Here is a 16,057-nt window from a genome sequence, read left to right as displayed (position 1 = left end):
GAACATGCCTCAGTTTCGCTTCAAGCAAAAATGATATAGGGTGATGAGCCTATTTTCACCATACTAAGCAAGGTGCCTCACTAATTCGGTAATTTCTTGCCTTATAATCAATGGAATGCGTAAAAATTGACATCAACCGCTTTGCTTCGTTGTTAAGAACCAATATAATAACACAAATGCGTTGAAAACAGTAAAATTCTCGTGTTTGAGCACAATGAAAACTCGATTCGAGTGTCCCTATTGTTGCGCTACCATTTGACTCAATGCGTTGAACAAAGATGGCAGACACTGCTCTAACCAACGGCTTCAAATGGGTAGGGTAATAATAGAAACATGGTGCAAATAGGCTCATCACCCTATTTGTCAACAAATCGAGAACATTCTTCCTACCGATGTACAAAATTCAACCGGGACCCGCAAATAGCACAAATATCCTATGTTACGGTGTTCATAAACAAATTTGAACATCCAGCTCGGCAACAAAAACAACCTGAAAGTAAAATCGGAAGAAATCCTAGCTATCCCGGCATAGAATCAATTCCGCACCGGTTGGAAAACAAATCTGTCCGCTATCTCATATGCGCCTCTGGTCAAGCCGTTCAAGCATGGGTAGAAGCAAAAGTTATTGACGATATTATTTTTCCTTTCTGAGTGGACGACATGCTGTCCCACACCAGCAGAAGAATCATTTTACCTGCTTTGGTTGCCTCACACGTTCTCTCTCTCTCTGTTCGAGCCGGTCGGTGGAGAAGCAGAAAAAAGTCGGAGAGTCTGTTCGAGGAATATCGTTGGCAACGATTCTTTTTTGCGTCGGACGCCCGACATGCTACCAATACCATTACATCAACAACCCGAGCGAATCCGAAGATGAAAAAGTCGGGTCGGATCGGATCGGATCGGTCTAGTGCGGATCACCCTTAAATCACCCTCCTTGTGATACTTTTCTCCACCGTTTCATCATTCCACACGGTCGGGTGAAGTTTTGTGCGCGTGTATTGGTGTGGTACCCAGTGCCGAAGCATCGTCGTCGCGTTTGTGAAAATCTGAAAATCGACCGAGCAGACGAATTTCTGGGCTGGATTTTTCTCCCTGCCCTGCGCCACTGGTTGTGTGGTGCCGTATTCGAATCGAAAGTGCATCGTTTTGTATTATAATCCAAGGTTTCGTGATTGTGCCAAATCCGGTCCATGATTTGTGTTGTAATTTTGTGTAGTGTCCCAAAGATGATTTCAATATGCTTCGGTAGGTTCCGTCTGCGCCAAAGTGAGATTTGGAAAAGAATGTCAAAATTTTGATTGTGGGATTGGTTTCTTCGTGCGGTAGTGTGTGTATGTTAACGAGTCATGCCTGCAGCAGTAGTAAACATGGATGAATGGCCGATTTGCAATGAAAACAGCAAACCTGAGCTGCAGTGAAATTTACAAGCACCGAATTGCACGAATGTGATTTTAAATATTTTTTAATGAAACTTAAAGGATGATTGGGGAAAAGAAAATTTGTGATCTGCGAACAACATTGATTGTACAGAAAGGGAACGTCTAGATTAGAAAAGTAACATAGTGTACAACGCTTTTCGCAGTGGTGTTGGTGACTCAGTAGACGGAACGGAAAGCAACAATAGCTTAGCTGCATGCGTGTATGTTGCTGCACTAATGAAAGGTGTGGAATATTATTATAAAATGAATGGAATTAAAATGGTACAAAATTGAAAGAGTCGATGCAAGAGTATCTCGTTTGGCGATTCAAAGTGAAATAATTCGAAATGCATTTTTTCGCGAGGTGAAAGTAAAACAAACATCGTTTTATTTGGTGTGTCGACTTGGATTACTTCGCGTTCGGTTACTCGGTGCGTTCCGGTTACAGTGTCGAGGAAGATTATTCTGACCTTTCCAAGGTACATTCCTTGTCTTTGTGGGCGGAATGCGGAACCAAATTTGCTAATTTATGAAGGTAGGTGTCAAAGTTTCTTTGAAGTTTTCATAACCGACTTTATTGTTTATTTAGGTTTAGTTTTATTACAGTAGAACATTCGTTTCCTAGCAGCAGGGAAATTTTATTGACAATTTTGATCGTTATTTAAATTTAATGTCATCTATTGTAATTTGTAATTTTATTAGTGTTAACAAAAATCTCGCAGTTGAAATTATTTTCCATAAAATGACATTCAGCGTACCTACTTCTTGTGAATTTCAAACTAGTGTACGATCGAGTGAAACAAAACGAACTGTAGCAGACAATGTTTGAAAATGCCTTTCCAACAAAACTGATAAGGCATAATCATATGATGCTGAATGTGTCAAAAGTAAGCGTCCTAAAAGTGAAGAAACATCCGTCTTGTTTGTAAAGTTAGATGAATTGAAGCAGGACGATGCACCCTCTAATCCTTTGTCAACATAGCACACGAATGTGCGATACGAAGATCTGATGTACAATGGAAAGGATCTCACATGTTTCTTGGCTTCGCTGACATAATTGGTATTGATCGCAGAAAAGTGGAAGAGGCTTTTGTGCCTCTTAAAAGCAAGGCTGCGGGGATCGGACTAACAATATACTTCGACAACTTAAAATAATCGATGTTATATTTAACGATAAGAATACCCGGAGCAAATTCACCAATTAAGCGATTTTTTTAGAAAAAATCATTTCGAGAAGCCACGTGCAGAATTATTTCACAAAAAAATACAACCAAAAATCATACGCAGCTGATTAAACTGACAAATCGATTCTCCCGAAATCTGTTTCCGACCAAATTAACCATCGCGAAAAAACTCCAATTTGGCCTAGCATTGACATCACAAGACCGAGTATAACCGACCAACAGCAGCAACACTTTCGCTCCGGAGGTAACTGCTTTTCGCGCCCCAATGAACAAATTGCTCAGCTTCCATCGTTCATTCCTGGAGGGCAGGAGGTTTCTGTTACGCTACAGCTACAGCTCGCCTGTGCACCGCCAATATTATATGGCCGCCAAATTCAATCAAACGAGATGGGGCAAATATTTTTTCAGGGTCTGGGTATGTGAAAATCAACCCGATTTCGAGTCAATGCTGAGACGGAGAGGGGTGGTTCCAAGTACACACGTTCATCCTAGCGTGCTAGAACAACAAAAACTCGCAAATTGCCGACAACGTTGGACCAGTCATTCTGTCAGTCAGTCAGTCAGTTAGTTGGGGGGCTGATTCGCGCGGAGAATGGGTGAACCCAATTTTATGGCACGTTATTTTAGCTAATTTTCAAGGTTAGAAACGCGTCATTCCTGTACTCTGGTTGTTATTCTTTCGATGTCTTCCAAAATTGTGACGAGCCAACGGACTGTCAAATTGGAAGCTTCCTTCTGCAGAATGTTCATTAGTTATTAGTCAACTTGTTTTTAAGAGAAAAAAAAAATCATGGTTATCACCGCTTCGCTGGGTGCTTCCGCACCTTGAAACTATGTACGCCTAGGGGAATACGCGTGCGATCTCATCCTATCTCTCTTCGCCGACCGAACGCGGGAATCGAGTTGTGCGAATCGATGGATTCCATGAATAATTCAGTTGGTTAATTCCGACACGTTTGCATCGTATGTATATGGATGCACAACGTTCGATTTGTTCGAGTGTGTTTGATTTGATTGAATGATACGTGCGAGAAGCAAGCGAAGTAGATGCGTCTAAGTACGTCAATTTGAATCTTTGGGTGATTGACGTCGAAGTCTGGAATCAATTTTTTGGGAATGCCGAATTCCTCACATTAAAGACTCGAATGTTAATTAGGCGAATGGTGGCGCGTGCGGAACTAACCTTGCCCGCTTCTAAGTCCGGCGAGTGGAACGATTCGTATCGAATGAAACGTTTGCATTATTTTCGCACGAATGCACTGTGTTGATTGATTTCTAACTGCACTTGATGTTGGGAGCGTAAAGTGCCCAGGATTGAAACTTCTAGTAAATCACTTTAACTTTAACTAGATACACAGACAAACTTTATGAAAAATCACGATTCCATAACATGAACCGTTTACGAAAATCGTGATCAAGCTCCTGAAATCATGAATAAAAAAGTCTTGTATTCATGAACTTTTTTGCGTTTCCACAAAACTTGTTCATGCCAAAAGTAAACTCAAATGTTTGGTAGGGTTACTGTGGTTGTGTTTTGACTATTTGTAGTTCTATGACTATCTATCTATAAATATAAAAGTCAATATTTGTATGTATATGATTTATGGACTCCCAAACGGCTTAACCGATTGCCGTCAAAATTTATACGTAGTAGTCATTTGTTATAGAGCGTGTTTGTGTGGTTGGGGATCATCTGCCCGCAAGATGGTGCTTCGGAACAAATTGTGTTTTACTCCTATTTCGTTGAAAGTCGCAGCAACGCGCGGCGGGTATTAGCTAGTAATTCATAATGTGAGGATACACTGATTTGTATAAACTATATCGATAATAGTATGGTTAAGAATGTAATAGAATTATCATAGAAGTATAAGCATGACTTCCTTGATTGCTGTGTACTTTATCGTGATATTTTATTCACGAGTCTGTCTTTTGACTGGTCACTAGCAACTGGGTACAACTAAGTTATATTTCATGAAACAGTTTCAAGGATCAAAACTGAATCCATGATTAATTTATGAATTCCTCGGCTCACAAGTTAGTATATTGCAAAGACCAGCCAACTCCTAGAGCTGCAGTTTTGATAAACGGAACAATAAAATTCTCTCCAATTTCAGGATTCATTCAACGAGGCGTCGTTGCCATAACAGTTGAGGCACCGACGGCTAGGAGCAACCAGGAGATTCTGGTCGCATCTGCCTGCTTCCCTAGCGATGTGGATTCTGCATCACCTGAAATCGATACCCTCATAAAGTACGGCATAAGCATAAACAAGCCTTATATCATTGCATGTGGCGCAAATGCACATCACACAATTGGTGATATAAATACTAGAAGTGAGTGCCTACTACAATACCTTTCGTCAAATGATGTCAATGCATGTAACAATGGAGTTGAACCTACATTTATGCACGCAGCTAGAAGCGAAGTACTGATCCTCACGTTAGGCAGCGTTCGAATAAAGGATAATATAGAATTGATGCGTTTCTGACGAACCTAGCCAGTCGGTTCACAGACGCATAATGTTCGCCATGGAAGCCAATAAACTCACAGTGCAAAAACACAGGAAAATAGGAAAAACAAATTGGTGTGCAATCCGCTCACCTGGAACAGTCGAAAAGAACGGGGAGTAAGATTCAATCTCCAGAAGATCTGGATAATGCTGCGAACGACCTACAAAAGAGGATCATAACCACCTATAATGGCGATTTCCCCTTTTGTAACTAGGTCTGTAAGGCTAAACATCTATCAATGCGCGAGTTTTGTGAAAACATCGGAAACGTTCCAGAGGCAGTGTTGTGGTAGTCACCCCCTGGTTTATAGGATTATTGGATACATTTATACACGGCAATACGTACAGGCAGATAACAGTGTAGGAAGAAGGAGGAAGAGATTAAACTGTCATTCGAAGTATAGAAATCTAAATTACAAGCTGTTCTTATCAAACTAAATCTAAATCTAAAGTTTTCTCTTCTTAACCTAAATAAAATTACTAAAAAGATCGGTGTAGGAAGTGCAGATTAAAACTTATAACTACTTATTAAAACGTAAGTTAACCTAAACATGCAATATATTAACTTAAGCTAATATGAGAACAATATACAGGCGATAGATTTTCCGGAACTGTTCCACGTGGTGTGCGTTGGCTTTCGGATCGCTAACAGATAGTTATATGAGGTCAGTACAGAACAAATTTGTATTTACTAAATAGATAGCCATATATCAGACAAATTTTCAACAGCCGATCATCAGAAACCCGGCCGGAGAGATTTGCGGACCGGTTGTAACAGCCCTTTGAGGGAACAAAAGGAGAAACAAAATTTGTAAGAATTCCGATAAATTGAAATAATGAAACTAAAACTAATTGAAATAAAACATTTCAGTTTTAAGCTGCCAACTAAAAAAGGCTGCTCTAAGGATTGTTAATCCTCAGATCCGAACAGGCAGGTTGCCTTCGAAAAACCTTATCAAAGGAACACACAAATGGCCACATAGCTTGGTAGTAAGCGCAGAAGATCATATTTGCTGATGAGGAATATTGAGCCGAAACCGTCTTTGAGGGAAGAGGCTCAAAACTCCTATGCGTTTCGTCTACATTGAAGACTAAATCGCGAAGTAGCTGTCGATCAAAAGGTGGTTCTTCTGGCCCCATCATTGCTTTAGCTGCAAATGCCTTCATTAGCGCTACAGATTCGTGGCTCTCACGCGCAAATGACACGCTCAACCATACTGAATTTCGCCTCGACACATCGCTTGCTCTATTGTTCCTTCTACTAAGCTGTCTCTCTGCACTTCCTGCTGATTCCGATCAATTTCCGCTGGAGTAAACATATTGTTGCGGATGATTGTTCTACGCCTTTCGTTAATCGTTTTCCGGATCAGACACCCGCAAACTCTGGATATGCCTCATGGAACATCTCGAGTAGCTTAGGTCGTCCGCCCATTTCGATCTCAAGCGCTGTACAAAGATAGTTGGCGTAAATCAAGAGTTTATTCAAATATGCAAAATATTTCATAAAATTTGGAATATTATTCATGGAATCATTTTTGTTCCATGTGCTACTTCATGAAATGTCATATATGACCAGCTGCTAGCGACCAGTAACAGTTACGAGCAGTAGATGTAGAATCATCATGACCAAGATCATCGTTGTTTATTTGATAAGGTTTAGTTTGATGTCTGGAGAGGAAACGATAACTGCAGAGCATCAAAAATACACTATAGAGCCTCATTGCAGATCACAGAACAAGATACCGCAAATCATGATTTATGATCTTCTCATTACTCCGAGTAAAAAATCCTATAGTAACCAAAAAATTGCAGATCGCGATGAGGCGAAGAGAAATAACTAATATGATAAAACTGGTGATATCATAAACATGAGTTACATCTTTCCAAGGGTCCTTTTCGAAAGTCTACAATAAAATATCACGATGGCGTGCAAAAAAATTACAAAAACCGTGACTAAGATCCTGAAATCACGAACATAAATCACACTACTCGCGACAAAAAGCACCACGATAACGAGAATAATTATAATAATTAGGATAATCATGACTATGATCCTAAAATCATGGACATAAATCACATTATTAGTGAATAAAATTTAAAAAATCTTGACTAAGATACTGAAATTATGAAGATGGATCACTCTACTCATTATTTACATATCACGATAACGGAATTAGAAATTACTAAAATCGTGACTAAGAAATCATGACACAAATTACGCTACTCTGATAGAAAAACCGGACAGTAAACTCATAAATAAAATATCACGGTAACGCTATGAGAAATAAGCTCTTGAAATTATAAACATCGTTGAAATATCGGCTGTATATTCCCGAATTGAAGTAACCCAACCAAACATTCGAATGGAACGCCATGTTTATATCCGGACAAACTAGTTTTTGGAGCAGAGCAACAATATGCTCACTCCAGCGAAAATCGATTTAGTGCGGCAGGAAGTGTAGAGAGAGCTGAATAGGATGAACAAGGTAAGGCCGAGTGTGCTGGTGGAGGCATCTGCAGCTGAAGTCCCATCATTGCTGGAAGACCGACATCTTCATCGGCAGCTACTCCGCGATTTGGTCTTCTATATGGACGAAACAGTTGCGCAGTATCGCGACAAGGGCCCAACTGTTCTTTTAAGTTGACTTGCGCACTTCAGGTCATAAACGGTATTGTTCTTCCAATGCACTTGGAATTTGAGCAACCGTGAGATGTTTAGGATACTAACTTAAACCCAGAGGTGACCCACCCCAACATTACCGGGAAAGGCGAGTACCACCCTGGATCTGCTGCCCTGGAGCCTCGACATTCGAACAAACGTGGTCTTTTGGAGAAGATAGTGCTAAACTACCGTCATTTCACGGGCCTGTTCTGGAAAATGCACATTTCAAACTGTACTGAGACTGCACTGCTCCATCGGACCTATTCCCATACCACAACCGCCCAGATATACTGATCTCTAACAATGGTCGACACCAAGTCGACACGTCGCCGTTTCTTTTAGACCACAATCTGGTAAATACTCAGGGTGGAAAATGGAAATGTGGAGGTTGGATGAGGTTTCGAGAATTTTTCCTGTTGTGCTTTCGACGACTGAAGTCCTTTCGAATAAGCTACTGGAGAAGCAGAAGTTGGAGAAGGAACTAACAGCTATCCAGAACTCGGTGATACTCAGCACCCGTGCAATCGTCCCACAGTTTTTGGGGCAGGACGATATGCAGAATCCAGTAGATTAGCTGAGCAGTCTTAATGTGTTTTTTGCTTAATTATGAAATGCTTGTGTTATGTATCTTGTATTTGTGCCGATATGTTAACGTTGACCAAATAAATGTTTGTGAATATCGTCAAAAACGTTACTAATATTCTAGGAATTAAGAACCAGCTTACGAGACGTGAATGTATCCATGAATAATATTCCGAGATTCCGATTTTGTGTTGTGATGTAATAAATCAAGCATAAATTCACGTCAGACCGTTAACAATGTTCCTAAATTTCTGGATATGGATCACGAGTCCGGTTTATGAATAATGTTCATAAAGTTGTAAACTAGTTCATGGGCAGAAACAGAATTTGATAATGGTAATGTGGAAACCGCGACTGAAGTTCATGAAAAACAAATATCTTAATAATAAAAATTATAGTGGAACGGGCATAGCGTAGTTGGCTAATCCATTGCCTTGTACGCAGCTCATCTGGGTTCGATTCCCAACCCCGCATATAGGGTTAGAGATTTTTCCAAAAGAGATTTCTCTATCCCGAAAAGAGGCGAATGGCCCTAAGGTTAAAACCTCTATAATCAAAAATAAAAAAATATAGTGTTATACAAATGTGACTCTTCCAGAAGGTATTCTATTAATGATTATGGGAACCTTTTTTTCCGTGTGATCAGTTATTAGTTACCTAGAATGAACCTATTACATGGAGAAAAATAAATTTATAGGTGTGCGTTCAGCTCAGAAGGTCTTCGTAGCTAGAGACTAGGGGCAGTAGATGAGAAGTACGGAGTAAATGAGTCCCAACATCCCCAAAAAAGCGGAAATTATCAGTTTATCATTTCTTGTTTTCATTAGTTATCTTTCGATTTCGCATTCCTAGCTGCGTACTAGCAGGAATTCAACGATATCTCTTTCAATAAACCGCCGACAAATCGGCGCCAATATCCACATTTTTTGCATGAACCAATATTTCAAACTTACGGCTCTAATACCTGCAATTATTCAAAATCATTAGTTGTTCCATCTCCACGTTTCTAACATATTTCGTATGTCTCGTACTTTTCCATATGAGATATTCACATTTTTTTATTGAAAATAGCTCTTTTCCAATGCCGATAATTTTTAAACGGGCAAACCACTCGGTAAACAAATTAAAGTACAAGAAAAGCACAACAAATCAAAAATCAGATCTCCCAAAGACGGCCCACTATGGAAATACTCCAGTTCAAGTTTGTCTCATTCTGCTATTAAATGCATTTGATTACTTGCCATTTGGTTGTACTTGCGGCATTGTTAAGAAGTAGGCGCAACGGATTGGTCATATTCTAATGTCAGAGGTATGTATTGAGTTTTTGAACAGTTGTAACTTCCGATTTACTCAAGACGTGCTTCCAAAAGTAAGAAAGTCTATTTATAGCGACTTTAACCCTTCATTTCAGAACTAATAGTACTATATAGTTATGTATTTGATGTCGGAATGAGACAAACTTCAACTCGAGTATTTCCATAGAGGGACGCCTCGGAGAGATCTGATTTTCCAACATTTGTTGTGGTTTTCTTGTACTTTAATTTGTTTACCGAGTGGTTTGCCCACTTTTGCCCATTCAAAAGGTATCACCATTGGAAAAAGAGCTATTTTCAATAAAAAAAAAACAGTTTTAATCCACCTAGCGGTGCAATTGTGCCTCTCATTTCTATAAACTATAGCACAGAGGCTTTTTATGTTCAACATAGTTGTGGAAATGTCCATTACATTCTTAGTACACTTTGCGTTTATACACAATGGCTTGCCAGCCACGAACTTGATGAGCTACGTGTCGACGGTGAAACACTTGAAACAAAAAAAAATATCGTGCTTCATTAGCCTAATCAGTATTAGATCAATGTTATCTGCTTGCTAACTCATTTTGTCATGCGGGGGTAGGTATGTGAGGAGGGCGAAAGTTCCATGAACGAACGATTCCCCAGCTTAAATTGGTATGCTTTGTGATATAGTGGTGGTTTAAAGATGATGGGGTTAAAGAGGAGGGGTATGAGGGCGTTTCATGCACCTTGAAGACATTTAGCATCAAAAATAAAAATTCTAATTTTAATTTTTCCTATAGTTTATATGAGAAATTTCTGTGTGGCCGCACTCTTAAACCCGTAATTCCGGAACCAGAATTCCGATCGATCCAAAATTCAATTATTTGACACACGCACATACATACACACACATATACACACAGGCACACGCACATACACACACACATACAGACTTTTTCCGATCTCGACGAACTGAGTCGAATGGGATATGACACTCGGCCCTCCGGGCCGGGATTAGGTTGACGTTTTTCAGAGTGATTACATAACCTTTCTATATGAGAAAGGCAAAAACGTGAATACCTCCACACATACTAGCGATAGCGAGTCTCCATTTTTGGCAAAATAATGCAGTTTAACAGTCTGAACAATGTTCTAGAACAATTATATAATGGAAAAAATTAGAAGAAAACTTATGAAAAAAACAGTTTTTAAGAGTTCTTTCATAAATAATGCCCTATATCTCAAAAAGCTTAAAAGTTAGTTCAAGTCATCAGGTAAAATGTTTGTAATAAGTTTCTCCACTACTTTGCTGAAGTAAGTATTCGTCTATCTGAAATACTGAAGAAAATAAATTTCGTAACTCTCTACTAGGGAGATTAATCATCAATCCGATAAGACGGAAAAAGAAGAGTTCTATTCTCAGAAACTTTCCCAAAAACAACATTGCTAAAGTCAACAGTTTTGACGCAATCTAATAAACCCTTTTTCTGCTCTTTGGGACCATTGGCATCACCAAACAAAATTCGAATTGAATCATCTATTGTCTTGTTCCTGTTCTCTGTTGCTATCTCCTATGTCATCCAAGCGAACTGATCTATTTATTAGTAAGTAGCAACACCGCAAACCAGTGCGAACCAACGAGAATGGGCCATGCCAGTCGCAAGCCACAGACCCAGGCTCAAACCACTCACATCTCTAAAAAAATATGTGTAACGGTTTCAAACTCTGATAACCGATACGGAATATAAAATATATCAAAGATACACCGTTTCTCTCCAGATTGCTAATTTATTCTTCATCTTTGATCGCGTTTTTTAGTTGTTAGCTGTGGAACATATGCGTAGAATGACAGTGAGCTACCAGCGCTCTGTGTCCAATTAATCAAAGAATAATTTGGTTGACAGAACACATTGCCATTCATAATGAGTCTCTCTGGAAAATTTCATATCGATCATATGCCTGGAAGTTGGATTAGTCAATTGTCGGACGGTTCAATTAAATACGATTTTTTGCACTAATTGGGCATTAGGTTTAATTTTTCTGCATACTAACAACTTGAGATTATTCTCGGGTTGCTTCTAATAATGTAGGATGAACAAAAAAGTTAAAAAAAATTCCCGATTTTATCAACTTTCCCGTTCTATCAACCACAAAAATTTTCGGTTCGTTGATAAAAACGGGTCATTACTGTATTCGTAAAACCAAAGGTTCATAAATTTAGGAACCATTATTCGAGATTTTTTTATGTCTTGATAATTATCTGATTTTCGTAGTTGTAAAATAGTTCACGAAATCTGAACAGTCTGGATATTTTCTCATGCACTATTTCACGAAACTCAGAATTTTATTCACGAATCCTTCTGATTCTCGTGAACTAACTCATGCTTCCTAAAATATCAATAATATATAATAAAATATAATATATAATATATAATAATATATAATATATGATAATATATAATATATAATAATCTATAATATAATCTAATTATAGAAATAATATATTAATAGCATATAATATAACAAAAAAACACGCGCTCAAGCACATTCAGAACACCCACAGGTGTCCCGCAATTTGTTTATTTTGTTTATTAATTGTTTATTAATGATATCTGTAGTCGGATTAAGTCTGGAAAATTGCTATACGTGGACGATCTCAAAATCTTCCGAACTATCGCTTCTGCACTTGACGCCGTAGTGTTTCAAGAAGATATCTGTGCTATTCAAGAATGGTGCACGCCTTACGAAATGGAAGTCAACGTTAATAAATGCAAAGTAATTAGTTTCGTACGCTTGCTTACTCCAGGACGTTATGAATACAGCCTAAAAGGAAGAACAATTGAAAGCGTCGACTCGATCCGTGACTTGGGAGTGCTCTTCGATAGGAAGTTGAGCTTTTCCGACCATTTCACCGCGACAACTGCTAAGGCTTTCGGAATGCTGGGCTTCTTAAAGCGAAACACGGCGGACTTCGATGATTTCTACGCACTAAAAGCACTCTACTGTTCCCGTTCAAATTGACCGACTATAACGTATACAAAGATGTTTTGTGCGATTCGCCCTCAGGAAACTTCCATGGAATGATCCAGTTGTGTTGCCTCCTTATGCCGATAGATGTATGCTACTCGGTCTGCAGACTGGCGACTCGCCGTATCTTCCTGCAAAGAGCTTTTGTTTTCGACTTGCTGTCAGGTAATATCGACAGTCCCGATCTTCTCTCGGGCGTTAATTTGTATGCGCCTCCTCGTGTTCTTCGTAACCCCACTCTGTTGTGGATCCCTAGACACCGTACTTCATATGGACAAAATAATCCACTGGAAAGATGTTACCGCAGATTTAACGAAGCTTCTTCAGTGTATGATTTTAACGTTTCCAAGCATAGATATAAGTTATTAAATAGCAATATATAGTTTTAAAATGTGTCTGTATCGTGTATACCGAAGATAGGAAGTAAAAAAAAGTTAGTCACGATTCAATATCCGTGCTCGAAAAATAGTTCACAAAATCGTATCATATTTTTCTTGTAATCGTGAACTGGTTCATGATTCCTTACACATTAGTCACGACTGATCAAGTAATTTTGTGAAATAGTTCACAAAATCATAAAATATTATTCATCTTTTCTTGGTTCATGACTCCAAGTACAACAGTCACGACTGACCACTTGTGCTCGTGAAATATTTCACAAAACCATCAAATACTCGTCATGGATTCGTGAAATGGTTCATGATTCCTAGTACATGGTTCACGATCTACCGTGCTTGTGATATTTAGAAGATATCCCTAACCATCTACAAATTCGCGCAACTCTACACATGGTCATGAAATTTGCAAGTGAACTATTTCATAAAATTTGGAATATTATTCGTGGAACCACTTTTGTTTCGTGTACTTTTTTATGAAATATTATATAGTTCTGTCCAGCTGCTAGCGACCGGTAATAGGTACGAGCAGCAGATATAAGAAAACTATTTGAACCTCGAACATCGTTCTTCATTTGATAAAGCTCGGCGTGATGTCTGGACAGAAAACTCAAATAACGCTGAGCTACAAAAATACATTATAGAGCTACAAATCGCAGTTCACAGAACAAGATATCATGAACATGATCCCAGTTCAAAATGTCACGTTACTCCGAGAAAAATCTGATTATAACCAGAAAGTAATATATTGTTATAAGGCGAAGAAAAATTGAAAATATCACGATAAAACTGTTGATATCACAAACATGAGTCACATCACTCCACATGTCAAATACGGAGTAAGTTCAAGAATAAAATATCACAATAACGGGAATATGAATCATGAAAATCGTGACTAAGATCCTGAAATTATGTTCATAAATCACTACTCGCGACAGAAATATCACGATTACGTGAATAGAAAATAGTGACCAAGATCCTAAATAATAAATGAGATAGTAAACTCACTAATAAAATATCACGGAAACGTTAAGAGAAATTACGAAAATCGTGACTGAGCTCCTGAAGTAATCGTTTTACTATCGGTTCTTTTGGTTGATGTAGTTTATACAAACCAGTATATCCCCAAATTATGAACAAGAATCATAACAAACACTTAACATGTCCACTGGGACCATTCATAAATTACGTAACGCTTTTAGGGGGGGAGGGGTTCGACAAGTTGTTACACATTGTGACATAGGGGGCAGGGGGAGTATGCTAGATCGTTACGTAACATGTTTTCCCTCAGGAAAATTTTTTTTTTCAAGGAATTCGTTACGTAATATGGGAGGGGTGGGGTGGTGGATAAAGAAATTTGTGACAATTTGTTACATGGGGGGAGGGGGAGTCAATTTTGGGCGATTTTTGCGTTACGTAATTTATGAATGGTCCCACTATCCAGGGAACATTCACAGAATTTTAGAACAGATTTTGTTCCGTGTGGCAGTCTTTGCGGAAATTCTTGGTTGCTTCTGTTTTTTATTGGTGAAACCATGAATTCCTTTGGTACGGTCGCGATTGGACCTCTAATTTCCTAACTTTTTTTTTTATCAAATCTTAAACTGAAATATCTTCTCTATAAAGAGATATCGTGTGACAAACAAATACACAAATTGAAGCCAAAAAGCATAGACTAGGAAAGAATCTGGGCCTGTCCCTAAAACACATTCAAATTCCCCAGCAATAAGCACCCATTTCCAGATTAGGACCTATTAGCCAAATCAGTTTTCCTATGGCACCAACCAGGGCCATTAGTCCACGAGAGTTCATATCGGAAACAGCGATCGTAATTGCTTTTTCTCACATTGCCCTCCGCTCCATTGTTGCTTTGTCGTTGATGCGATGTTCCACAGCGCACGGGAGTTTGGTGAACTGGACTGGACAGCAACCCGGCACAACAAAGGTGAAGGTGTTACTATGTGCCACCTGCTTTGGTACCTACACTACCTTAGGCCACATAATGGATATGGAAAATCGATAAAACAACGCACCCCTCCACGACGACTGACTGACTGACTGGCTGGCCTTAACCCGTTCCGCGGTGTCTCGTGTGTTGCGAGTGCCAAAGGTGCCGCCGAGACAGTTCCTAGGCAGGGTCGCCATGATTTTACACTATGTTTAGCCTCCACCCGTCGTGCCATTGCATTGTTTGGCTGGTTGAGCCATTTTCTTTCCCTTTGAGACCTGCCTGCAAGTGGTTTCACGGTACACTCGTACTCAAGCTGGTTATTTAGAGACTCATTCGGTCGGTTCAGTGATTGCTGCCAATCATCATCATCATCATCATCCTCAACAACAATAATAACTTTTACAATACATGCAGCAAACCTACAAATGTGAGCCGTGTGATACGACCTCTTCTTTTGAAAACGAAATCGAAATAAACAATGAAACATTGAGTTCGGCCACTTCACTTGCCTGCCTGGATCCCCCCCCCCCCTCATTCACTATCCAATCAAAGCGGGACGAAGCAGCAAAATAACGACCAATTTCGAACAGCGAGTGTAACCAAGCCGAACGAAACGAGTACGACATCATAACTCACAAGGGGCTAGATGGCAGATGACCTCTCGCGCGCGCGGGTCTCTCGCTCGGCATCTTCTGCTGGCAAAACGGCATCCGAAGGTTATCAGGCTCACAGTGTGCGACGCCGCCACTCGAACTCGGCTGGGTCCGGGGATTGGTTTTTATTTATTATTTATTTTGTTAAACCAGGGCGAGTTCCGTCTCGGTCCGACGATCGTCCGGCTGGTCCAATAATAATGACGATGATTGTTTACAAATATGATAATAGGCGTGACGACGACGACGATGCGACACAGGCAACAGGTATGTGGTGAGGAAAGGCAGAAAGGAATTTGAAAAATGTGGCGAAACCAGAAATGAAGCTCGCTTCGGTTTGATAGAACGAGATTTGAATGAATGAATAAACAATAACTAGTAGGCTAGTTGGTATAGTGAAAC

At 39.4% G+C, this 16,057-nt stretch overlaps 1 protein-coding gene across 1 annotated transcript in view; it reads left to right on the top strand.

The window, feature by feature from the left end:
• Positions 1-924: 924 nt before the first annotated feature.
• LOC131688509 (uncharacterized) overlaps positions 925-16,057 on the top strand; it is a 314,553-nt gene continuing 299,420 nt past the window's right edge. The window contains exon 1 of the mRNA XM_058972805.1: positions 925-1,950. The gene's annotated coding sequence lies outside the window, so the exon portion shown is untranslated. The remainder of the gene's footprint in view (positions 1,951-16,057) is intronic.

Source organism: Topomyia yanbarensis, chromosome 3, assembly GCF_030247195.1.
Source record: "Topomyia yanbarensis strain Yona2022 chromosome 3, ASM3024719v1, whole genome shotgun sequence".
Taxonomy (NCBI): Eukaryota; Metazoa; Arthropoda; class Insecta; order Diptera; family Culicidae; genus Topomyia; species Topomyia yanbarensis.
This window is presented reverse-complemented; position numbering and strand designations above follow the sequence as displayed.